Source organism: Saccopteryx bilineata, chromosome 3 (genome assembly GCF_036850765.1).
Source record: "Saccopteryx bilineata isolate mSacBil1 chromosome 3, mSacBil1_pri_phased_curated, whole genome shotgun sequence".
NCBI classification, from domain to species: Eukaryota; Metazoa; Chordata; class Mammalia; order Chiroptera; family Emballonuridae; genus Saccopteryx; species Saccopteryx bilineata.
This window is the reverse complement of record NC_089492.1, coordinates 222,581,473-222,608,831: the sequence shown is the minus strand read 5'-3', so window position 1 is coordinate 222,608,831 and position 27,359 is coordinate 222,581,473. Positions and strand designations below refer to the sequence as shown.

At 40.6% G+C, this 27,359-nt stretch overlaps 1 protein-coding gene and 1 pseudogene across 5 annotated transcripts in view; one reads left to right on the top strand and one right to left on the bottom strand.

The window, feature by feature from the left end:
* The first annotated feature begins 5,810 nt into the window (after positions 1 to 5,810).
* NEXN (nexilin F-actin binding protein) overlaps positions 5,811 to 27,359 on the top strand; it is a 68,462-nt gene continuing 46,913 nt past the window's right edge. For 2 of the 5 annotated variants that reach the window (XM_066268830.1, XM_066268835.1), the window contains exon 1: positions 5,813 to 5,991. The gene's annotated coding sequence lies outside the window, so the exon portion shown is untranslated. Of the gene's footprint in view, positions 5,992 to 27,359 lie in introns of all 5 variants that reach the window. The other 3 variants (XM_066268831.1, XM_066268833.1, XM_066268834.1) reach the window with 3 other exon arrangements.
* Positions 10,721 to 27,295, bottom strand: LOC136329995 (protein S100-A10 pseudogene; annotated as a pseudogene).

Below are 27,359 nucleotides of genomic sequence, written 5' to 3'. Positions count from 1 at the left end.
GAGGAGATTACACAAGGGTTTGAATACTAGGAGACAGGATCATTTGGGTCACTTTGGTGGCTGGTTGCCGCAGCAAGAAATCATCATAAACATAGATAGTTTAGACATTTTAAATGAATAAATGTACATTCTTTGGCTAATCTTTTTTTAAAATTAAATTGATTTTAGAGAGAGAAAGGGCAGAGACAAATATCTATTTTGTCTGCATTTATTGGTTGATTCTTATATGTGCCTTGACCAGGGTCGATCCTACAACCGTGGCTTTATTGGGATGACACTAATCAATTGAGCACCTGGCCAGGGCTCTTTGGCTAATCCTTTGGTGTAGAGTCAGGGTCTTTACTTGGTATTCTGAAATATCTTTATTACATAAATTTCATCTGTAAATCATCATCTCGGTTTCTGGTTTACCTTTTAAAGGAGAAGGGAAAACTTACTTGAAAGCACTCAGTGCTGATTCTTCTTGATTTTTATAATTTTGTACCCAATTTTTTACATTTGTCTTCCCAATACCTAGTTTGATGACAATTTTATTGCATCAGAATCTTCTACATTTGTTTCTCTTTAGCCCCCTTTGTATTGAATTTACTGAGGTGACACTGGTTAACAAAATTATATACAGGTTTCAGGTGCTCAGTTTCACAATACATCATCTGTACCCTGTATTGTGTGTCCACCCCTGTCCCCAAGTCAAGTCTCCTTCCATCACCATTTATCCCTCATTTACCCTCTTCTAGTTCCCCTCCCCCCCTCCCCTCTGGTTATCACCATACTATCATCTGTCCAAAGTTTTCTTTTCTTTGCTAATCCCTTCACCATTTTTACCCACTCCACAGCCCCTATCCCCTCTGACAGCTGCCAGTCTGTTCTCTGTATCTATGAGTCTGTTTCTATTTTGTTAGTTCATTTTGTTCATTAGATTCCACATGTAAGTGAAATCATGTGGTACTCGTCTTTCTCTAACTGGCTTATTCACTTAGTGTAATACAATACAGGTCTGTTCATGCTGTAGCAAAAGGTAAGATTTCCTTCTTTTTAATTTTTTTATTTTTACTTTTATTTTTTTTATTTTGTGAGAAGAGGGGAGGCAGAGACAGACTCCGCATGCACCCCGACTGGGATCCACTCAGTGAGTCCACTATGGGGCAATGCTCTGCCCATCTGGGGCCCTTGCTCTGTTGCAACCAGAGCCATTTTATAGCTCCTGAGGTGGAGGCCATGGCACCATCCTCAGCACCCAGGGCCAACGTTTTCCAATCAAGCCATGACTGCAGGAGAGAAAGAGAAGAGAGAGAGAGAAGTGAAAGGGGGAGGGGTGGAGAAGCAAAAGGGAGCTTCTCCTGTGTACCCTGACCAGAAGTTGAACCCGGGACATCCACATGCCAGGCTGATGCTCTACCACTGAGCAAACTGGCCAGGGTTCCTTTTTTTTTTTTTTTACAGCTGAGTACCATTTCATTGTGGAAATGTATCACAGATTATTTATTCATTCATCTACTGATGGACATTTGGGGTGCTTCCAAATCTTGGCTATTGTAAATAATACTGCAATGAATGTAAGGGTGCATATATTCTTTTGAATTAGTATGTTGGGTTTCTTTTTTGTGTGTGCATGCGTGTATTTTTCTGAAGTGAGATTCGGGGAGGCAGAGAGACAGACTCCCACATGCGCCTGACTGGGATCCACCCGGCAAGCCCACAAGAGGGTGATGCTCTGCCCATCTGGGTCGTTATTCCATTGCAACCGGAGCCATTCTAGCGCCTGAGGCAGAGACCATGAAGCCATCCTCAGAGCCTGGGCCAACTTTGCTCCAGTGGAGCCTTGGCTGCGGGAGGGGAAGAGAGAGACAGAGAGGAAGGAGAGGGGGAGGGGCGGAGAAGCAGATGGGTGCTTCTGTGTGCCCTGGCTGGGATTCAAACCTGCGACTTCCACATGACGGGCCGATGCTCTACCGCTGAGCTAGCTGGCGGCCAGGGCCAGTGTTTTGGGTTTCTTTAGATAAATTCCCAGAATAGCAATCACTGGGTCATAAGGCAGTTACCTTTTTAATTTTTTGAGGTAACTCCATATGGGTTTCCACAGTGGCTGCACCAGTCTGCATTCCCACAAACAGTGCATAAAGGTTCCCTTTTTTCCACATCCTAGCCAACACTTGTTTATGGATTTAGTGATGATAGTCTTGCTGACAGATATGAGGTGATGTCTAAATTGTGGTTTTAATTTACATTACTCTCATGCTAGTGAAGGTGAGCATATTTTCATATGTCTATTGGCTAGCTGTATGTCCTCTTTGGAGAAGGGTCTATTCAAATCCTTTGTACATTTTCAGTTGTATTGTTTATCTTTTTGGTGTTGAGTTGAATTAGTTCTGTATAAATTTTGGACAGCCAGAGGGCTCCCTTTTCAGATGTATTAGCTAATATGTTCTCTCATTCTGTGGGTTCTTTTCATTTTGTTGATGGTTCCCTTTGCTGTACAATAACTTTTTAGTTTGATGTAGTCCCATCTGTTTATTTTTCTTTTGTTTTCCTTGCCTAAAGGCAACTTTTGTAAGCTGTTTGCCTTTATCATCTTCAAAGCATTCAACTTAGTTTTTATAAAAACTATAACTCTCTTTGATTTTATATTTCTTTTGTAAAGTTTACTTGATGTAATTTCTTTTTTTTTTCTTTTTTTTTTTTTTCCTGAAGCTGGAAATGGGTAGAGACAGTCAGACAGACTCCGCATGCGCCCGACCGGGATCCACCCGGCACGCCCACCAGGGGCGACGCTCTGCCCACCAGGGGGCGATGCTCTGCCCCTCCGGGGCGTCACTCTGTTGCAACAAGAGCCACTCTAGCGCCTGGGGCAGAGGCCAAGGAGCCATCCCCAGCGCCTGGGCCATCTTTGCTCCAGTGGAGCCTTGGCTGCGGGAGGGGAAGAGAGAGACAGAGAGGAAGGAGGGGGAAGGATGGGGAAGCAAATGGGCGCTTCTCCTATGTGCCCTGGCCGGGAATCGAACCTGGGTCCCCCGCACGCCAGGCCGACGCTCTACCACTGAGCCAACCGGCCAGGGCCTTGACGTAATTTCAATAACGTGCAACTGATATAACCAAGTTTGAAAACAGAGGCAAATGATTTATGACAAATATTTAAGACAGGGGTCCCCAAACTTTTTACACAGGGGGCCAGTTCACTGTCCCTCAGACCATTGGAGGGCTGCCAAATACAGTGCTCCTCTCACTGACCACCAATAAAAGAGGTGTTCCTTCTGGAAGTGCGGCGGGGGGGTGGGGTGGGATAAATGGCCTCAGGGGGCCGCATGCAGCCCGTGGGCCATAGTTTGGGGGCACCTGATTTAAGAAATATTTATACAAACAGCAGATTTTAGATTTCTAATAGTGTTCCCAAAATTAGCATGTTCAAAACTGAGCTCCTGACCTGCCTGCCTCAACCTCCTCCTCCCAGTTCCTCTCTTCCCAGTAAATGACAACTTCATCCTTCCAGATCCCCAGGCCAAAAACTTCTCTTCCTCACACTTCATATTCAATGATACCAAAATACTACTAGTTCTACTTTTTAAAAAATGTACAGAGAAGAAAAAAAACGTGCCTAGCATTTCTCAACTATATTCACAGCTATCACCTTGGCCCAAACACCCGTTGTCATGCTGATTATTCTGGAAGCCTCCTAATTGGTCTCCTTGCTTCATTTAATGTATTTGCAGCACATCAGCCAGAGCGAGCATGTTAAAAATGTCAGATCATGTTCACAATCCACCAGTGGCCTCCCATCTCACTCAGAGTGAAAAGGTACAAAAAGGGTCTGCCACCGTCGGTGTCCAGCCCCACTCCGTTTCCTATTATTTCCCCCTCTGTCTACTCAGCTCCACCCGCACAACCCACCTTGCCCTTCCTAGAACAAGTCAGAGAGGCTCCCCCTTTGGGCCTTTGTACCTCTCCCTGGATTGTTCTTTCCCCACGTATCTCCTGATATTTACACAGCTCACTGTGTCACTTTCCTCAGGACTTCTCCTCATATGAGATTTTCCCTAGGCACTCTGTCTAAAGGTACAAAATCCATGCACACTATTCCCAGCATTCCTCACTTCCCTGCTCTGGTCTTATTCACAGTGCTTATCACTAAGTACTACATAGTTTGTTTATTTGCTTATTGTCTGCCCTCTTCCACCAGAATGTATGTTCCATGATGGCAGGGCTTTTTATTTGTTTGGTCAGTACTGTATCTTTGGTATCTAGAATTGACTATTTGTTGAATGAATGAAGAATTAATGGGAGAAGAAAAAAGCCCTGTATGTCGTGGGTAGCTATCAGTTTTATAGTTAGAATAAAGAGCTTTGTTTAATCCGGTGAATCTGGAGAGGATATCATTTAAGAGAGTTTCTAATCCTTTAAATCATAAAAATAAGTGGAGAGAAAAAGGGTGCAATGAGTTTATAACGTAGCAGACTGATATAGACTGGGGTGAAAGAAGGCCTTTCTAAGAAAGCAACATTTAAAAAGACAGCAAAGGCTTATGAAGTTAGGTAGAGAAAGAGTGGGGGAAAGAGGATTTCATGTAGAGGAACAACTTGTGGGAAGATCTTGAGCAGAATGACCATGTCAAGTTCCATCACCTGAAGGTCAAGATGATGGTACTGAAGGGTGCAAGGTGGAGAGTGAGATCGTCCAGGCTACCTATCACTATCTATATTAGAGTAAGCTTAAATAGCTGTTTTAATTACCAAGCTAGAACTTAATTGAAGAAGGAATGGCTTACACAAAAGAATTTTTATTCTGAGTAAATAGTGAATGAGGATGGAGGGAGAAGAAATGTTTTAGTTAAGAGCAGAAGGTTTTTTCAGCATCCCTGGAAATATAACCTGAGCACTATCCTGTGCTCAGGGCTGGAAGTTGGCTGGAAGTGCTCAGGCAGGCAGGGCGGTTGTCCCTAGTTTATCTGTGTGGATACTAGTTCAATTTTTAAATTACTTAATTTGTTTGTCTATTTATATTCATTTTCTATACACAGTGAAGAATTGAAGGCTCTCCTACCGGAATAATGCCCTCTCTGGATGAGCATTTCAGGTTTTCATAAGGGTTGTTTGATGGGTATAATTGACAGCCTTGTGGTCCAGGTTGAAAAGGCCTATGGATGCTAAGATTCTCAGATGCCTTTAAGTAGGTTTAGAAAGACCAGAGATGATTTGCGTTCAGTTAAAGGTGGAAGATGATATAATTACTTCCTTTTATTCCTCCTTCTCCCCCTACCCCCGGTCCCTGCTGGCCCTTCCTTCTTCCACTTCTATGGACCGCTCTGGAGTTAAGGACCGGAGTCAAGAAAAGGTGAGCAACGGATAGATGAAGTGGTCCCCGTTCTGCTGCCCTAGGCTCTCAGCAATGAAAGAGAAGTTGGTGAGATCAGTCAACGCTTAGAAAACAGGACTGGGAGAGTAGCTGGGGGGAAGGGGGCCCAAGGGCAAAGCGGCTGTGGAAGGGGGGGAGGCAGTTCAGCCTATTTATCAATTACTTTCCCGTATCTCCCCTTTCCCACAGGGAGCAGCCTTCTATCCCGGGTCCCTGGCCGGAAGGTGTAGGTAGACCCAAGATGAAGGGGAGTAATTTAGAGACCTACAGCTGGGCGACAAGCAGCTTCTAGCGGAAAGTTGGCAGCCACCGCCCCCCCCTCGCCTGCCTTCCTCCTGGACTCTCCACCCCTCTCCGGGCGACTCGACGGAGGTGGGGGTTGGGGGTTGGAGGGGACTGGCCTTGTGTTTTGGAACAGCTGCAGCAGGCGCTGGGCCCGCCTGGAATGCGGGAACAGGCTGCGCACCAGGACTTTTATGGAAACTTGCTGCTGGAGACGGCGGCGGCGACAGCCAGAGGGCTCCCAGCGGCTGGAGCGGCAGCGGCAGCGGCGGAGGCTCCTAGACCCCTGCTCATACCCGGGCGCAGGACGCACAGCCCCTCCACGCGCCCCGAGGGCTTTCGCTTGTCGCGGATTCCAGGAGGGTGAGAGGAGTCGCCAGGGGAGCGTGGGGCTGGGTGACGGAAGTATCAGGTCTCCCGGCGGGGGAGGAGGGTGCAGGGGGACGCTCCCCGCTCCGCGGCCGCTGGCCGGGCCCCACGGCGGCACCCGAGCGCGCGGACCTCTCTCCAGCTGTGGGTACGCGCAGTTCCGCGGCCTCCGCGGACTGCAGCGCTGGGTCAGCCCCGCTGTCTCCGCGTCAACTGCCTCCCACTCGGGTGGCGATTTTCCCCGCTGCCCTGCTTCGGCTCCGCCTGCGCTGAGTTTTGAATGCTTTCTCCACTCCTGCAGGGGAAGAGCCCCCCGTGAGCAGAGTGGGTGCCAATCCTTGTGCTCCACCCTTGGGGCCCAGGCGGGTCAAGTTGTGTCGACCCCGCCACGTGCCCCAGTCGTGGTCTCCGACTCCGCCAGCCGTGCCTGTAATTTTTAAGAGAAATGATTTCTGATCTGTCCCTGTGGAGGTTGAGAGTGAAGTGGGATTTAACAGCCTATCACCCACCCCCACCTTCCAAACTATAATTTCACGTTTCTTTCCGAGGCGAATGTTGGGGATTGTGCAAGTAGAGCTGGAAGTTGGAGTGAATCATGTAGTTACCTCTTGACACCTCCCTTGTCTACATTTTTTGAAAACGCCAAGCCATTCCATCTGTGTAAACTGTGAAACACTCTACAAATGCTAAAGATGTATTATTATTGGCATATGTAGAGAAAATAAGTTGAGAGACGAGATGATTATTGCAATGACTTCTAGATCTTCATTTTATATTTATTAAAGGTCCAGACGTGAACAAAGAGAGTTGGGGGGAGGGGGAAAGAACAAGGTAAAAATAGCATAAAGCTATGTCCTAACAAAATGTCTGTCCTTGGGAAAGAAGCAGGTAGAGAAAAGCAGTAAGCTGCTGTAAGGAAGAAATTAGTTCCAAAAGCAAAGCAATGGGAGCATCATTCAACAGCTAAATTTTGTTAATGAGTTCATGTAACGGGCCCATTGGCCCGCAAGTCACAACATAACTATGTGTTGGGTAGTGTGTTTAAATATGCTTAAGTATTTATAACATCTTACATATCGTTGAGTGAACCACATTTATTCCGCCCCCCCCCCATCTTTTTACAGGTTAAATTGCTGCCACAAAAAAACAAAAATCAAAAACCAGAAAACTCAGAATACATATAAGTGTCTGAAATTGTTTTGAGTTTTGAGGTATGGTAAGGTAGAAAAACACATAATTAGTCAAATTTAGGGACAGGTTTTTTTTTTGTGGGTTTTTAAAAAAGTATATTTAGTATAAATTAACTTTGATTAATTAATGTAGTTAGATGAGGTTCTTCCTTGCAGGTATTAGGCCTCTATTTTTAAAGATATATATATATATATGTATTTTAATATTTTATGTTTAAATTGGAATGATTTTTTTAAATGTGTGCAATTCTATAGTTTATCTGTATCAGCTCCCTTAAAAAGCCCTAAAGAAAACCACAAAAAATTTGTTTTAATCCAGTTTCAGCAATACAGTATTGATGTGATTCAGTTTTAATAGAAGATTCACACTTTCAAATTCATTTAAAACTAAAATGCGGTGAACAGCAATTTTTTCTGCTCACCTTACATTGGAATCTGTGCTATTTTTGAAAATTTGATATGTAAGACTATTCCTCGTCAAAATGTATGTCATCTTGAGGTGACTATATTTAGTATCAACAAAGGAATCTAGGTTTTTGAACAGTATTTTTCCCCTGAAATGACACTTGAAGTATTTTAGGTTAGGGTTTCATTGGTGAACAAAATGAAAAGTGAATATGTACAATATATCTGGCAGACATTAATTGGGGATTTATTCTTTAGAACCCAAGTAGATGGGGATGACATACTTTGTATAGAAAAAAAAATGTGCTGTTATCTTTGAAATACTGTAAAGGCAAATAAAAGTATTGTTTAAATAAAAATACATGCCTAAAAGAAAGAAAGCAATGCAGTAAGTGTAGAAAAGTATGTAACAGATGGGCTATGTCTAAGTTTTTACGGAAGAGAAGATTCAGTACGTTTTATAGTATGTAGGCCATACACGTACATACAAAAACATCTTGGTAGTCTGTAATTTAAATGGAGTATGTATGACCAACAACATTCTTAACAATGTCACATATTTCTGGTCTTATTTAGTCAATCTGTGATCTACATCACCTGAATAGTTTCTTTCATGTTCGCTTTCTTCTGGTTTTATAATTGCAAAATAACATATTACATACACTTGGAATTGATCTATTCTTTTTCTGTATAAATATCCTGGGCATGACTTGTGGTAGCATACTTTCTACACACCAGGATGGGTGGATCTTTACCTAGAAAGCCAACTTATTTATGGAGAATGGAAAAGGGGGTTTCTCAAAATCTGACACACCTACTGGCTGTATTTCCCTCTTTCACCTGAGTACAATTTCTTTTTTTCTTGCATCACCATATGTGAGAGCATCTCATGCAGTATCTTCATTCTAGTAAGTGTTCAATAGCTGGTTCTTTTTTTCTCCCTCCCCCCCTTTCTTTTCCCTTGTTGTCATCTCTTCCTTTTTTGCTCTCAGATTAAACAACAAGTAGATTGGGGCTCCCTGGTCAGGTTTTGAGATTGGAGAACTGTGACTTCCACCTTATTTTCTGTGCCTCTTTCCTGTCCTTTTCTCCCCTTTGACTCTGCCTTCTTCTTTCTGTCCAAAATAGGCCTCTCTTTTGTCTCCATTTTCTTAGTGCTGCCTGTTTATTTAGATCAGGGGCCACAGATTGGCAGCCCAAAAGCACTTTCAGCCACAGACATGCTTAAAAATCGGTACATTTTGTATTAAAATATGAATTCCCAGCCTCTCTTGAAAAATTGTAAGAGCTTAGCAAAACAGCTCCACATTTCTGCATAGCAACAGTACCCTGGAACTGAGCAGTGCTCCCCACTTGGGCAGAGCACATAGTCTCCTTTTCACAATGACTCCATCATTACCTATTGTTTTACATCTAGTCATCACTCATAATATTAACTTACGTTGCCTGACCCTAGACACTTCAGGACGAAGTCCCTGGTCTAAGTGTACGAGTCTGAAGTCATGATATGATGGAAAGTCTGCTGGACTTGGCATTAGGAATCTGGACTTTAAATGTCATAGATATATTTAGGTTAGAAATCCTTCTCTTAATGTGATGATAGGAATGAGGAGAAGTTACCATTCATTGACACTAATTGCTAGTGTCAGTTTGTTTTGGCAGGGATTGTGTATTGCTAACTAAAACAAAATATTTTAACTGGTAGAGTTTTATAAAGCATGAAGGAATATTTCTGGGAAAGAAATCTTTCCTAGAAACTCTTAATATAAAAAATTCTTAAATAATTATATTCCCTCCCCATCCTAGAAGTGTTTAGGGGAGTTTTTTCGACTCCCTAGAGGTTGACCATAAAGAAGAGTTGCTTCCAGTCGCCCATAGGATCAAGTCTGAACTTTTTCTTTTTCTTTTTTTTTTTAATTAACTGAGAGGTGTGGAGGCAAGGAGACAGAGAGACAGACTTTCACATGCTGCTCTGTTGCTCTGAACAGAGCTATTTCAGCGCCTGAGGCGAGGCCATGGAGCCATCCTCAGCACTCGGAGCCAACTTGCTTGAACCATTTCAGACATGGCTATGGGAGGAGTAGAAAGAGAGAAAGGGAAAGGGGAGGGGTGGAGAGGCAGGTGGTCGTTTCTCCTGTGTGCTCTGACTGGGAATTGAATCCGGAACTTCACAGGTCGGGCGACGCTCTACCGCTGAGCCAACCGGCCAGGGCCTAAACTTTTTCTAAATATGCATTTCAGAGTCTTTCCAGTCTGTGGCCAGCCTGTCTTTCTGGTTTTACCAAAGATTCCATGGACAACATATAGCTTCCCAAATTTGCAATGGGTCATCAGGCATTGGTGTTTTTGTTCATGTTACTTCTTTTGCCCAGATGCCCTTACGTTATTTTCCATGTTGGGAAATCCTACTTATCCTTCAAGGTCCAAATGAAGTGTCACCATCTCTGTGTAAACTTCCTTGACCCTAACCCCCTCCTTCACCTCACCATCGTCTTTCCCATGTTTCTACAGCCCTATATAACACTGCCGTAATGGCATTTACTACTTTGTGTTATAATTAGCTGTGGTCCCATCTGCTTCTCCAAACAAAGCTACTTAATTTCACAGGCTAACCAACACATTTTGTATTGTGTCACCAGGGATAATGTCTGGTACACAGTGGGTTCTCCTTTTCACAGAAATGCTATATTGTAAATATAGACCTAATCTGTCAAGTTTGAAAAAAATGCAAACTTTTTGACAGGCTTTAGTACTATTACAATATTCCCTGTGAAACCTATGATGGACACTTAGTTGTCTTCATTTAACATGAATGCTTAAGATGCTAGAATGACATTATTGAATCCCTTTACTATCCCAGCATTTTTTTTTTATTATCAAATTCTTGGGGTTTTTGTTTGTTTTGTTTTTTGTTTGGAAGTAAAAATGAAATTTGTTTATTGAGAGCAAGAGGATTCAAGAAATATAAAAATCAAAAGCTTATCTGGCTTTAACTGGCTTTTCTTTCTCTTGTCGAATGGGATGGATCTTTATTTGTACCTTTTCTAAGGGTTCCAAACTGCTGGTGAAATCCTTACAGGGGAAGCTGTGAGGCAGATTCCTTAAGCGACCCATGGGGAGAACGCTAATCAGTGCTGCCTCTTCCTTCCCTTCTGCTTCACGTGTGCTACACACAGTCATTGCACATGATGGTGAGCCCAGCGCTTAGCGAAAAACAAAGCCCTGGAGGCCCACTCTGCATGCTCGGCACTGGTCCAGGTCCTTCATTATTTAGTCCACGGCTAGATTTTCCGAAAGTCCAGGGAACTCCTTTTCCATGAGTACTCTCAGGTCCTCCTTTGTTGAGTGGCCTTTATCCCCAGCAAGTTTCATATTTGTGAAACATGAACATCGTGGTTTCCAAGGTGTGTTTGATGAAGTCTTAGCCAGAGGTGCAGCAGGGTTGCTTTGCTGGCTGGGACCTGTGACCAGTGACCAAACTCTTGTTGATGAGCCACAAGTTCACCTTCTTCTTTGTCAGTATTTTCTCTCTTATTCTTTTATTAAATTTTTTTATATTTATTGAATTTATAGGGGTGACATTTATTATTAAAATTATATGGGTTTCGGGTTAACAATTCTATAATGCATCGTTTATATATTGTATTGTGTGTTCATTACCTGAAGTCACATCTCCATCACCATTTATCCCCCCTTTTCCATTGTATACCTTCCCTTCTCCCCCTTTCTCTCTGGTAATCACCATACAGTTGTCTATGCCTGTGAAGTTTATTTTTATTTTTTTGTATTTTTTTTTTCTGAAGCTGGAAACGGGGAGAGACAGTCAGACAGACTCCCGCATGCGCCCGACCAGGATCCACCCGGCCCGCCCACCAGGGCCGAAGCTCTGCCCACCAGGGGGCGTTGCTCTGCCGTGACCAGAGCCACTCTAGCGCCTGGGGCAGAGGCCAAGGAGCCATCCCCAGCGCCCGGGCCATCTTTGCTCCAATGGAGCCTCGCTGCGGGAGGGGAAGAGAGAGACAGAGAGGAAGGAATGGGGGTGGGGATGGAGAAGCAAATGGGCGCTTCTCCTATGTGCCCTGGCCAGGAATCGAACCCGGGTCCCCCGCACGCCAGGCTGATGCTCTACCGCTGAGCCAACTGGCCAGGGCTGAAGTTTATTTTTTCTTTGTTTAATCCCTTCACCATTTTCACCCAGGCCCATAAGTCCCCGCCCCCATGACAGGTGTTCAGTCTGTTCTCTGTATCTATGACTATTTTTTGTTAGTTTATTTTTTTATTAGATTTCACAATAAGTAAAATGATATGATATTTGTTTTTCTCTGGCTCGCTTATTTCACTTAGCTTAATACTCTCCATGCCCATCCATGCTATAGCAAAAGGTAAGATTTTCATCTTTTTTTAACGGGTAATATTCCATTGTATAAATGTACCACAGCTTTTTTTTTTTTTTTTTTTTTTTGTATTTTTCTGAAGCTGGAAACAGGGAGAGACAGTCAGACAGACTCCCGCATGCGCCCGACCGGGATCCACCCGGCACGCCCACCAGGGGCGATGCTCTGCCCCTCCGGGACATCACTCTGCCGAGACCAGAGCCACTCTAGCGCCTGGGGCAGAGGCCAAGGAGCCATCCCCAGCGCCCGGGCCATCTTTGCTCCAATGGAGCCTTGGCTGCGGGAGGGGAAGAGAGAGACAGAGAGGAAGGAGGGGGTGGGGTGGAAAAGCAAATGGGCGCTTCTCCTATGTGCCCTGGCCGGGAATCGAACCCGAGTCCCCCGCACGCCAGGCCGACGCTCTACCGCTGAGCCAACCGGCCAGGGCCCCACAGCTTTTTTTTTATCCATTTATCTACTGATGGACACTGGGCTGTTTCCAGATCTTGTCTATTGTAAATAATGCTGTGATGAACATAGAGGTGCATACATTCTTTCAAATTAGTATTTCAGGTGACATGGATATATGCCCAGAAGTGGAAGTGATGGGTCAAAGGGCAGTTCAATTTTTAATGTTCTGAGGTAACTCCTTACTGCTTCCCTCAGTGGCTGTATGAGTCTGCATTCCCACCAGCAGTGCAGGAGGGTTCCCTTTTCTCTACAGCCTTGTCAGCACTTGTTTGCTGATCTATTGATGATAATCATTCTGACAAGTGTGAGGTGATTATCTCATCATGGTTTTAATGAGCATTTTTCTGATGGTTAGTGAAGTTGAGCACCTTTCATTGTGTCTATTGACCATCTGTGTGTCCTCTTTGGAAAAATATTTATTCAGGTCCTTTACCCATTCTTTAATTGGATTGTTTGGTTATTTTGGTGTTGAGTTGTATTAGTCATGTATAATATATAATGTGGGGTATTAACCCCTTATGAGATGTATCATTGACACATGTTCTTCAATTCAGTGGGTTGTCTTTTCATTTTGTTGGTCGTTTCTTTTGCCGTGCAAAAACTTTTTAATCTAAGAGATGACGTCAGAGTAATGGCGGAGTAGGAAGCGATACCGATAAATCTCCCCCAAAACTCAACAAGATCTTCAACCAGAAACAGAAAAACCTATACTTGGAGCTTCCAGATTCTTCGCAATACACCCAAAGGTATGATTGAGTGAAAAATTGGCTAAATATATAACCAAACCCCGAAGGAAATAGGGAGTAAGAAATGCTCCGCCTTCCTCACTAACCTAAACAGGGCGGCTTTTTCTGGTAACTGTGAATATAGAAACTGAGGCGGGCAAAGGGGGTGAATAGATCCAGGCCGCCGCAGCAAAAACGGCCGAACCAGGCTGTGGCTCAGAGATCCAAGCCGAGGAAAATCTGATCCTGTGGCAACCCGGGCAATACAAGCTAACACTCGCGCCAAACCCAAACAAAGAAAGACAAGCGGAGCGGCCATTTTACCCGGTCTCCTGGTCGGTGCGCAGTTAGTGGAAGAGAGATTTCTTCCTAAGCCGCGGAAGTGGGTGCCCGTGTTGCCCCACGGAGAGGCAGGGTGAGAGGCCTTTCTGTGGGCTGAGGGCAGAGTCTCTGGGCAGCCCCAGCGCCCTGGGAAAGCCACGCACGGGAGGGAGTGAGAACTAATCCCAACGGTGGAGATTTTCCGTGCTAGAGGCTGTTTCACTCAGAGGGAACCGCGGCCGGCCTCATATCCGGGTTTGCGCGCGCAGATAAGGAGTGAGCGATTCCTCCGAGTGCCTCGGCAGTGCGCGCCCGTGTTATCGCACAGAGGGGCAGAGTCAGGGGCCTTTGTGTGGGCCAAAGCGGAATCTCGGGCCGCCCCAGCGCCTTGCAAAAGCCGCACACGGGGACGGAGCGAGACTCAATTCCAACGCTGCAACTTTTCCCTGCGGTTGGGGGTTTCACTCAGAGCGTGAGACTGCTGGCCGGATATCCTGGTTGCAGACAGTGAGTGAGAGTTTCCTCCAAGCGCCCCGGAAGTGGGCGCCCGCTTGTGTTACCGGATAGAGTGGCAGAGCCAGAGGTCTTCGAGTGGGCGGAAAGCCCGCCTGATTATGCTAGCAGCTCTGACTAACTGAGCCTTACCCAGAGCCCTGTGCTGAGTGGAAATAGAGTGGGGAGTTGCCAGCAATTTGAGCCTCTTACTATCCAGGCAGAGGCAGCAGCAACCCCATACCTGGACTATCAGGCTACTAATTGAGGAAGGAAAGACTAGGAGAAAGGCTCCAGGAACACGGACTCTCTCACTGTCGGAGCCTATAAATGCTAATGAGCCTCGACTCCCAACGAGAATAAAGCACAATACATGACATTGCCATAGAGACTTATCAACTGCACACCTCTACCTGAGCGTGCCAAAGGGGCAGAACCCGGGGTACAGAGTCACCGACCAGGAAGAGGGAGAGAAAAGAAAAAGCAAGAAGATAACCTCTCAAAATCAAGAATAATCTGCAGACTTTATAACCTATCCCATTTTATTATATTTGTTCGTTTGTTTCTCTTATCTTCATTCTTGAGACTTTTTTTTTCCTCCTCCAATTTGGCCGATTAACTCTCTACCGGTCTTACTCTCTCTTCTCCCTGAACTACACTACCCATAAGTGTTACATCTCCCATTATCATTTCTCTTCTCTTCCTTTCTCTCTATGAGGGTTGCACTCCAAAACCCTTAACTCTCTCTCTCTCTCTCTCCTTTCTTTTTTCTTCTTTTAGTGGTTCCCTCTTTTTTTCTCTCTCTCTCTTTCTTTTCTCCCTCTATATTAGTTTCTTCCTTTCTCCTTTACATCTCCTCTCATTCAAACCTCAATAACAAACAAATTATCTTATCTGGGACTCAAACCTATGTTTGTGGCATTTTGGGGGGTTTTTACTTCACCTTTTTAATGCACTAGCAGTGCTCCCATCCCTGGCTCTCCATATTATCTAGTTCTTGTTCCACTAAATACAATAGTAAGTTTTTAATTTGTCCCCCCATTTTTCCATTTTCCTCTTATTCCTCTCATCATAACTCTTAGAAAACCAACACCTAAAAGCAAATCATTTTATTCTTGACCCAAATTTTTTCCTTATTTGCTTTTTGTGGGTCCATACGCTCTTTTTTTTTCTTTTTTCTTTTTTTTTTTTTTTTCTTTTTTTTTTTTTTTTCTTTCTCTCTTTTTTGCCCCTTTATTACTTTTCCCCAATTCAGGCCCTCCATCACAGGCATTGTTTGTTATAACTCACAGTCCACCACAAGATTTTCTCAAGAAAGAGGGGAGAGGAGAGGAGAGGAAAAAAAGAGGGGGGGAATAATTTCCTTTTTAAAAAAAATTTTTTTTTTATTTTATTTTTCTTTATTTCATTATTAATTTTTTTTAAAAAAACAACTCTTTTTGATTTGTTATTTTTTTATTTTTTTTAACTTTTTATTCTTTATTAAATCTCATTAATACTATCAACAAAACCACCCTCAGATGCCATTAAGGAAGAGAAAATCGAATATCATGGATACAAAAGAAAGAGAGGTAACACAGCTAGATGAGGAAAAATCTATGGAGAAAAAATTTAATATATTGGAAACCTTGGAGCTAAATGACAGAGAATTCAAGATAGAAATCCTAAAAATCCTCCGAGATATACAAGAAAACACAGAAAGGCAATATAGGGAGCTCAGAAAACAACTCCATGAACACAAAGAATATATGTCCAAGGAAATTGAAACTATAAAAACAAATCAAACAGAGATGAAAAACTCAATTCACGAGCTGAAAAACGAAGTAACAAGCTTAGCTAATAGAACAGGTCAGATAGAAGAGAGGATTAGTGAAATAGAAGACAAGCAACTTGAGGCACAACAGAGAGAAGAAGAAAGAGACTCAAAAATTAAAAAAAATGAGATAGCCCTACAAGAATTATCTGACTCCATCAAAAAGAATAACATAAGAATAATAGGTATATCAGAGGGAGAAGAGAGAGAAAATGGAATGGAGAACATACTTAAACAAATAATTGATGAGAACTTCCCAAGCCTGTGGAAAGAACTAAAGCCTCAAGTTCAAGAAGCAAACAGAACTCCAAGTTTTCTTAACCCCAACAAACCTACTCCAAGGCATATCATAATGAAATTGACACAAACCAACAGCAAAGAAAAAATTCTCAAGGCAGCCAGGGAAAAGAAGAATACAACATATAAAGGAAGGCCCATTAGATTATCATCAGATTTCTCAGCAGAAACTCTACAAGCTAGAAGAGAGTGGACCCCAATATTTAAAGTCCTGAAAGAGAGGAACTTTCAGCCACGAATACTATACCCATCAAAGCTATCCTTCAAATACGAAGGAGAAATAAAAACATTCACAGATACAGAAAAGATGAGGGAATTTATCATCAGAAAACCCCCACTCCAGGAATCACTAAAGGGGGTTCTCCAATCAGATACAAAGAACAAAAAAAAAACAGAGCCACAAGTAAAAGCTCCAAGAAGAACACAATAAAACCAAATTTAAACTGTGACAACAACAAAAAGAAAGAGGGGGAGAAGACGGAGATTAACAGTAGCAAAGGACGATGGAGTGCAAAAGTACTCACAAAATAGTTCGCTACAATGAACAGGGTAGGGACCCTTTTCATTACTCAAAGGTAACCACCATTGAAAAAACCACCACAGAAGCACATGAGATAAAAAAGATAGCAACAGAGGAAAGATGTATGGAATACAACCAAATAAAAACAAAAGATAGAAAAACGAAAGAGAAGGATCAAACAAGACACAAAACTAACAGAAAGCAAGATATAAAATGGCAATAGGGAACTCACAAGTATCAATAATTACACTAAATGTAAATGGATTAAACTCACCAATAAAAAGGCACAGAGTAGCAGAATGGATTAAAAAAGAAAATCCAACTGTATGCTGCCTACAGGAAACTCATCTAAGTAACAAGGATAAAAACAAATTCAAAGTGAAAGGCTGGAAAACAATACTCCAAGCAAATAACATCCAAAAAAAAGCAGGTGTAGCAATACTCATATCGGATAATGCTGACTACAAGACAGGAAAAGTACTTAGAGACAAAAATGGCCATTTCATAATGGCTAAGGGGACACTGAATCAAGAAGACATAACAATTCTTAATATTTATGCACCAAACCAAGGAGCACCAAAATATATAAGACAGCTACTTATTGATCTTAAAACAAAAACTGACAAAAATACAATCATACTTGGAGACCTCAATACACCGCTGACGGCTCTAGATCGGTCATCCAAACAGAGAATCAACAAAGACATAATGGCCTTAAACAAAACACTAGAGCACCTGGATATGATAGACATCTACAGGACATTTCATCCCAAAGTGACTGAGTATACATTTTTCTCCAGTGTACATGAATCATTCTCAAGAATTGACCATATGTTGGGCCACAAAAACAATATCAGCAAATTCAGAAAAATTGAAGTTGTACCAAGCATATTTTCTGATCATAAAGCCTTGAAACTAGAATTCAACTGCAAAAAAGAGGAAAAAAATCCCACAAAAATGTGGAAACTAAACAACATACTTTTAAAAAATGAATGGGTCAAAGAAGAAATAAGTGCAGAGATCAAAAGATATATACAGACTAATGAAAATGACAATACGACATATCAGAATCTATGGGATGCAGCAAAAGCAGTGATAAGAGGGAAGTTCATATCGCTTCAGGCATATATGAACAAACAAGAGAGAGCCCAAGTGAACCACTTAACTTCCCACCTTAAGGAACTAGAAAAAGAAGAACAAAGACAACCCAAAACCAGCCGAAGAAAGGAGATAATAAAAATCAGAGCAGAAATAAATGAATTAGAGAACAGAAAAACTATAGAAAAAATTAATAGAACAAGGAGCTGGTTCTTTGAAAAGATCAACAAAATTGACAAACCCTTGGCAAGACTTACCAAGGAAAAAAGAGAAAGAACTCATATAAACAAAATCCAAAATGAAAGAGGAGAAATCACCACGGACACCGTAGATATACAAAGAATTATTGTAGAATACTATGAAAAACTTTATGCCACTAAATTCAACAACCTAGAAGAAATGGATAAATTCCTAGAAAAATACAACCTTCCTAGACTGAGTCAAGAAGAAGCAGAAAGCCTAAACAGACCTATCAGTAGAGAAGAAATAGAAAAAACCATTAAAAACCTCCCCAAAAATAAAAGTCCAGGCCCTGACGGCTATACCAGCGAATTTTATCAAACATTCAAAGAAGACTTGGTTCCTATTCTACTCAAAGTCTTCCAAAAAATTGAAGAAGAAGCAATACTTCCAAACACATTTTATGAGGCCAACATAACCCTCATACCAAAACCAGGCAAGGATGGCACAAAAAAAGAAAACTACAGACCAATATCTCTAATGAATACAGATGCTAAAATACTAAACAAAATACTAGCAAATCGAATACAACAACATATTAAAAAAATAATACATCATGATCAAGTAGGATTCATCCCAGAATCTCAAGGATGGTTCAACATACGTAAAACGGTTAATGTAATACACCATATCAACAAAACAAAGAACAAAAACCACATGATCTTATCAATAGACGCAGAAAAGGCTTTCGATAAAATACAACACAATTTTATGTTTAAGACTCTCAACAAAATGGGTATAGAAGGAAAATATCTCAACATGATAAAGGCCATATATGATAAACCATCGGCTAACATCATATTAAATGGCACTAAACTGAAGGCTTTCCCCCTTAAATCAGGAACAAGACAGGGTTGTCCACTCTCTCCACTCTTATTTAATGTGGTACTAGAGGTTCTAGCCAGAGCAATCAGACAAGACAAAGAAATAAAAGGCATCCATATCGGAAAAGAAGAAGTAAAGGTATCACTTTTTGCAGATGATATGATCCTATACATCGAAAACCCCAAAGAATCCACAAAAAGACTACTAGAAACAATAAGCCAATACAGTAAGGTCGCAGGATACAAAATTAACATACAGAAGTCAATAGCCTTTCTATATGCCAACAATGAAACAACTGAGAAGGAACTCAAAAGAATAATCCCCTTCACGATTGCAACAAAAAAAATAAAATACTTAGGAATAAACATAACAAAGAATGTAAAGGACTTATATAATGAAAACTATAAACCATTGTTAAGGGAAATCGAAAAAGATATAATGAGATGGAAGAATATTCCTTGTTCTTGGCTAGGAAGAATAAATATAATCAAGATGGCTATATTACCCAAAGCAATATACAAATTTAATGCAATTCCCATCAAAATTCCAATGACATTTTTTAAAGAAATAGAGCAAAAAATCATCAGATTTATATGGAACTATAAAAAACCCCGAATAGCCAAAGCAATCCTAAAGAAAAAGAATGAAGCTGGGGGCATAACAATACCTGACTTCAAACTCTATTATAGGGCCACGACAATCAAAACAGCATGGTATTGGCAGAAAAATAGACACTCAGACCAATGGAACAGAATAGAAAGTCCAGAAATAAAACCATATATATATAGTCAAATAATTTTTGATAAAGGGGCCAACAACACACAATGGAGAAAAGAAAGCCTCTTCAATAAATGGTGCTGGGAAAACTGGAAAGCCACATGCAAAAGAATGAAACTGGACTACAGTCTCTCCCCCTGTACAAAAATTAACTCAAAATGGATCAAAGATCTAAACATAAGACCTGAAACAATTAAGTACATAGAAGAAGACATAGGTACTCAACTCATGGACCTGGGTTTTAAAGAGCATTTTATGAATTTGACTCCAATGGCAAGAGAAGTGAAGGCAAAAATTAATGAATGGGACTACATCAGACTAAGAAGTTTTTGCTCAGCAAGGGAAACTGATAACAAAATAAACAGAAAGCCAACTAAATGGGAAATGATATTTTCAAACAACAGCTCAGATAAGGGCCTAATATCCAAAATATACAAAGAACTCATAAAACTCAACAACAAACAAACAAACAATCCAATAAAAAAAATGGGAAGAGGATATGAATAGACACTTCTCCCAGGAAGAAATACAAATGGCCAACAGATATATGAAAAGATGCTCATCTTCTTTAGCTATTAGAGAAATGCAAATCAAAACGGCAATGAGATACCACCTCACACCTGTTCGATTAGCTGTTATTAGCAAGTCAGGTAATAGCAAATGTTGGAGAGGCTGTGGAGAAAAAGGAACCCTCATCCACTGTTGGTGGGAATGTAAAGTAGTACAACCATTATGGAAGAAAGTATGGTGGTTCCTCAAAAAACTGAAAATAGAACTACCTTATGACCCAGCAATCCCTCTACTGGGTATATATCCCCAAAACTCAGAAACATTGATACGTAAAGACACATGCAGCCCCATGTTTATTGCAGCATTGTTCACAGTGGCCAGGACATGGAAACAACCAAAAAGCCCATCAATAGATGACTGGATAAAGAAGATGTGGCACATATACACTATGGAATACTACTCAGCCATAAGAAATGATGACATCGGAACATTTACAGCAAAATGGTGGGATCTTGATAACATGATACGAAGCGAAATAAGTAAATCAGAAAAAAACAGGAACTGTATTATTCCATACGTAGGTGGGACATAATAGTGAAACTAAGAGACATTGATAAGAGTGTGGTGGTTACGGGGGGGAGGGGCACAAAGAAAACAAGATAGAAGGTGACAGAGGACAATCTGACTTTGGGTGGTGGGTATGCAACATAATTGAACGACAAGATAACCTGGACTTGTTATCTTTGAATATATGTATCCTGATTTATTGATGTCACCCCATTAAAAAAATAAAATTATAAAATAAAAAAATAAAAATAAAAAATAAAACCATTGCTACCCAAAAAAAAAAAAAAAAACTTTTTAATCTGATGTATCTCATTTGTTTATTTTTTTTATATCCCTTGCCTATGAAGTTATATCAGAAAAAATATTGCTTCAAGAAATGTCCGAGATTTTACTGCCTATGTTTTCTTCTAGGATTTTTATGGTTTTGAGTCTAACATTTAAGTCTTCAATACATTTTACATTTTGAGTTTATTCTCATTTGTGATGTAAAAAGGTGGTCTAGTTTCATTTTTTACATATATCTGTCCAATTATCCCAACACCATTTATTGAATAGACTGTCTTTACCTCATTGTATATTTTTGCCTCACCAGTTAAGTGTTAATTGACCATAAAGACATTGGTTCATTTCTGGGATTTCTGTTCTGTTCCTTTGATCTATGTGTCTGTTTTTATGCCAGTACCATGCTGTTTTAATTACTATGGCCTTGTTGTATAGTTTGATATTAGGTAGCGTGATTCCTCTTTGTTCTTTTTTCTCAATATTGCTGTGGCTATTCAGGGTCTATAGTGGTTTCATATATGTTTTGGAATATTTGTTCTAATTCTTTGAAATACACCATTGATATTTTGATAGAAATTGCATTTACTTTATAAATTGCTTTGGATAGTATGGACACTTGTATGATGTTAATAGATAGAAATCCATGAGCACATTATATGCTTCCATTTATTTGTATCTTCTTCATTTTCTTTCTTCAGTGTCTTATAATTTTCTGAGTATGTTTTTTATATCTTTGGTTAATTTTTTTTTTTTTTACAGAGACAGTGAGAGAGTCAGAGAGAGGGATAGATAGGGACAGACAGACAGGAATGGAGAGAGATGAGAAGCATCAATCATTAGTTTTTCGTTGCAACATCTTAGTTGTTCATTGATTGCTTTCTCATATGTGCCTCGACCGTGGGGCTACAGCAGACCGAATAACCCCTTGCTCAAGCAGGGATCTTGGGTCTAAGCTGGTGAGCTTTGCTCAAACCAGATGAGTCCATGCTCAAGCTGGTGACCTTGGGGTCTCGAACCTGGGTTCTCCACATCCCAGTCCGATGCTCTATCCACTGCGCCACTGCCTGGTCAGGTGATATATCTTTGGTTAAATTTATTTCTAGTTTTTTTTTTTTTTATGCAATTGGAAAATGGGATTGTTTTCTTAGTCTTTCTTTCTGGTAGTTCTTTTTTTTTTTTCATTTTTAGAGAGGAGAGGGAGAGGAGAGGAGAGGAGAGGAGAGGAGAGGAGAGGAGAGGAGAGGAGAGGAGAGGAGAGGAGAGGAGAGGAGAGGAGAGGAGAGGAGAGACAGGGGGGAGGAGCAGGAAGCATCAACTCCCATATGTGCCTTGACCAGGCAAGCCCAGGGTTTCGAACCGGCGTTTCTGGTAGTTCTTTATTTGTATATATGTTTGCAACTGATTTGTATCCTGCTACTTTACTGAATTTATTAATTCTAGTAGTTTTTTGGTGGAATATTTATAGTTCTTTTTATACATTATCATGTCACCTGCAAATAGTGACAATTTTACTTCTTCCTTTCTAATATGGATGCCTTTTATTCTTCCTTGTCTGATTGCTGTGGCTAGGACTTCCAGTACTATGATCATGAATAAGAGTGGTGAAAGCAGATATTCCTGTTTTGTTCCCACTTTTAGAAGAAATGCTTATAGCTGAACCAAGCAGTGGCCTGGATAGAACGTCAACCTGGTATGCTGAGGACCCAGGTTCAAAACCCCAAGGTCACCAGCTTGAGTATGAGGTCATCCAGCTTAGTGTGGGATCACAGACATGACCCCATGGTCACTGGCTTGAGCCCAAAGGTTGCTGATTTGAATAAGAGGCCACTGGCTCAACTGGAGCTCCCCGGTCAAAGCATATATGAGAAAGCAATAAATGAACAAATAAAAGGTGCCACAACAATGAGTTGATGCCTCTCATCTCCCTCCTTTCGTGTCTGTCCCTGTCTATCCCTCTCTCTCTCTTTCTCACTAAAAATAAAAAACGCTTACAGTTTTTCCCTATAGAGTATGATGTTGGCTGTATATTTGTCATATATGGCCTTTTATTATCTTGAGATGTGTTCCCTCTATTCCCACTTTGCTGAGAGTTTTTTTTAAAATCATAAATGGGTGTTGGATTTTATCAAATGCTTTTTCAGCATCTATTAATATGATTGTGTGAATTTTATCTTTCATTTTGTTTATGTGGTAGATCACATTTACTAATTTGCAGATATTGTACCAACCTTGCATTCCCTGGAATAAATCCCACTTGATCATGGTGTATGAATTATTTAATGTATTGCTGGATCCAGTTAGCTATTATTTTGTTAAGGATATATTTAGCATCTATGTTCATCAGGGATATTAGACTATAATTTTCTTTCTTTGTACTGTCTTTTTTTCTTTAAGATTTTATTTTTTTATTTGAGAAAGAGAAAGAGGTCATAGTTGCTTCACTTTACTGATTTACTGATTGCTTCTTGTATGTACCTTCACTGGGTATGCTCAATGTTTCAAACGGGTGACCTCAGCATTCCAGGTCGACACTATCCACTGCAGCATCTCAGGCCAGGCTTTTTTTTCATAGTTTTTTTAAAGAGTTTTTTTTTAATTTTTGTTTTTATTTTATTTATTAATTTTAGAAAGGAGAGAGAGAGAAAGAGACAGAGAGAGAGAAGGGGGGTAGCAGGAAGCATCAACTCCATATGTGCTTTGACCAGGCAAGCCCAGGGTTTCGAACCGGCAACCTCAGCATTTCCAGGTCGACGCTTTATCCACTGTGCCACCACAGGTCAGGCTCAGGCCAGGCTTTTTGTAGTGCCTTTATTTGGTTTTGGACTTAGGATAATGCTGGCCTTGTATAATGAGCTTGGAATCTTTCCTTCTCTTGAATTTTTTGGAACAGTTTGAGAAGGATAGGTGTTAGTTCTTTGAATGTTTCTTAAAATTCACCTGTGAAGCCATCTGTCCAGGACTTTCGTTTGTTGAGAGTTTTTATTATTATTATTATTATTACTGCTTTAATTTCATTAGTTGTAATCTGTCTATTTAGATTTTCTGATTCTTCCTGATTCAGTTTGGAAGATGAAATTTATCCATTTTATCCAGGTTGTTCAATTTGTTGGCATATATCTGTTTGTAATATTTTCTTAACAATCCTTTGTATTTCCTTGGTGTCAGTTACATTTTCTCTTTGATATCTAATTTTATTTATTTGGGTCTTGTCTCTTTTTTTTTTTAATAAGTCTGGTGAAAAGTCTGTCATTCTTGCCTGGCCTGTGGTGGCACAGTGAATAGAGCACTAACCTGGAACGCTGAGGTCACAGGTTTGAAAACCTGTACTTGTCTGGTCAAGGCACATACAACAAGCAACCATTGAACAGGCAGAGTGAAGCAACTACTTCTCTTTCCACCCCATCTCTATAAAACCAATAAATAAAATATTTTTAAAAAAAGTTTGTTAATCTTGTTTATCTTTTCAAAGAACCAGCTCTTGGTTTAATTGATCTCTTGTATTGTTTTTTTAGACTCTATTTTGTTTATTTCTCCTCTTTATTGTTTCCTTTCTTCTACTTCTTTGGGTTTTTTTTCTAGTTCCTTTAAGTGTAAAGTTAGATTGTTTACTTGAATTTTTCTTCTTTCTTGAGGAAAGCCAGTGATGCTATGAATTTCTCTCTCAGAACTGCTTTCGCTTTGTACCACAGATTTAGGGTTGTTGTGTTCTTTAAATTTGTTTCAAGGTATCTTTTGATTCCTTCCTTGGTCTCATTGTTAACCCTTTCATTGTTTAGTAACATGTTATTTAACCTTCATATCTTTATGTGATTTACAGGTTTTTTTTTCTTGTGATTAACTCTTAGTTTCATAACATTACAGTCAGAGAAGATACTTGATATAATTTGTCTTTTTAAATTTGAGACTTGTTTTGTGTCCTAATATGTAATCTATCCTAGAAAATGTTTTATTTGCACTTGAAGAGAATGTATATTCTCTGCTTTAAGGTGAAATGTTCTGAAGATATCATTTAGATTCATCTGATCTAATGTGTCATTTCAGGCTACTGTTTCCTTGTTGATTTTCTGTCTGAAAGATCTATATCCATTGAGGTCTGTGAGATGTTGAAATCTCGTACTGTGACTGTATTACTGTTGATCTCTCCCTTTATGTCCATAAAGATTTCCTTTTATATTTAGGTACTCCTGTGTTGGGTGCATAAATGTTTACAAGAGTTATATGCTTTTGTTGGATTGTTCCCTTTATCATGATATAGTGTCCTTCTTTGTCTCTTACTACAGACATTGTTTTCAAGTTTCTTTTGTCAGATATAAGTATTGCTTTTCTTTTTTTCCAATACCATTTGCATGAAATATCTTTTTCTATCCCTTTACTTTTTAGTCTGTGTGTATCTTTTGTTCTGAGGTCGGTCTCTTATAGACAGCATATATATTGATCTTGCTTTCTTATCCATTCAACCACCCTCTTTTGATTGAAGCATTTAAGTCATTTATGTTTTAAATGATTATTGATAGATATGTATTTATTGCCATTTTATTCTTTTAACTATGTTTTCTTCTTCTTCTTCCTCTTCCTCCTCCTCCCCCCCTCCTCCTCCTCCTCCTCTTCTTCTTCTTCTTCTTCTTCTTCTTCTTCTTCTTCTTCTTCTTCTTCTTCTTCTTCTTCTCCTCCTCCTCCTCCTCCTCCTCCTCCTCCTCCTCCTTCTTTCTTCTTCTTCTTCTTCTTCTTCTTCTTCTTCTTCTTCCTCTTCTTTATCTTCCTGCTCCTCCTCCTCCTTTTCCTATTCTCCTCCTCTTCCTCCTCCTCCTCCTCCTTCTCCTCCTCCTCCTCCTCCTCCTCCTCCTCCTTCTCCTCCTGCTCCTTCTTCTTCTTTCTTCTTCTTCTTCTAGAATATTCTTTATCATTTCTTGTATTACTGGTTTGGTGATAATGAACTCTTTTAGCTTTTTCTTGTCTGGTAAGCTCTTTATTTCCCCTTCAATTTTAAATGATAAACTTGTTATATAAAGCAGTGATTTCCAACCACGGGTCTGTAGACTGGTGCTGGTCCACTAGACATTTTGTGCTGGTCCACGAAAGAGTTAGCCTCCCTGATGGTGTAACTCTTTCTCTGACTGGCAGAAAATTTCTGGTGGACCAGCACTGGTTCGTGGACTGGCCGTTGAAAATCACTGGTGTAAAATTGCCTTGGTTGTAGGTCCTTGCTATTCATCACTTTGAATATTTCATGCCAGTCTCTTCTTGCATGAAATATTTCTATTGAGAAATCATCTGACAGTCTTATGGGAACTCTCTTGTAGGTAACTAACTAGATTTTTCTTGCTGCTTTAAGGATTTTATTTTTGTCTTTAACCTTTGCCATTTTAATTATGATGTATCTTTGTGTGGGTCTCTTTCAGTTCATCTTTTTGGGGGGACTATCTTCACTTCCTGAACTTATGTGTCTTTTTGTTTCACCAGGTTAGGGAAGTTTTCAGTCATTATTTACTGAAATGGGTTCTCTGTCCCTTGCTCTTTCTCTTGTCCTACTGGTACCGCTACAATGCAGGTGTTGAAATGCTTCATGTTGTTCCAAAGGTCCCTGAAACTTCCTCATTTTAAAAAATCTTTTTATCTTTTTTCTACTCTGATTGGGTGTTTTTTGCAACCTTGTCTTCCAAATCAATGATTTAATTCTTTGCTTCATCCAATCTACTGCTTATTTTTCTAGTGTATTCTTTATTTTAGATATTGTATTCTTCATCACTGACTTTTTATGATTCCTGTGTCTTTTTTCATGCTGTTGTAATTCTTACTAGGTTCCTTAAGCATATTAATAACCATTTTTTTGAACTTTATATCTAATAAATTGCTTGCCTCCATTTCATTTAGCTATTTTTCTGGAGATTTCTCCTGTTATTTTATTTGAGGTATGTTTCTTTGTCTCCCATTTTGGCTGCCTTTATGTGTTTGTTTCTATTTATTAGGTAGATCTGCTATGACTTTTATTCTTGGTAAGGTGGCCTCATATAGTAGGTGTCCTGTGGGACCTAGTGGTGCAGTCCCATTGATCACCTGAGTTGGGTGCTTCAGGAATATCCACTATGTGGGTTATGTGGGCGCTTCTGTTGTAATTGAGTCTTGATTGATATTAGCCCATTTATGTGTGAGGTTGATCCTCAGTCTGGCTGACTGTGAGGATTAACTTCGATCACAGTGTATGAACTGCTTTGCAGGTACTGACCGCATGAAGCAGAATTGGTCTCAGCTGGGCCTGTTGCCTGTTGAGGTCTCCCTTTGGATATGCTGCTTGTGAAGCTTATTGCATCCTGCTCTGATGTTGTCTGAAGCTGGGCACTGGGTATGTTTGTCTGGGGCCTCTTGGGAAGATCTTTGGCGCAGGCCAGTGTCATAACTGCCTGTGACTGGCCCTGGAACATCTGTTTGGAATTACAAAGCAATCCATAGTTTGTGGCT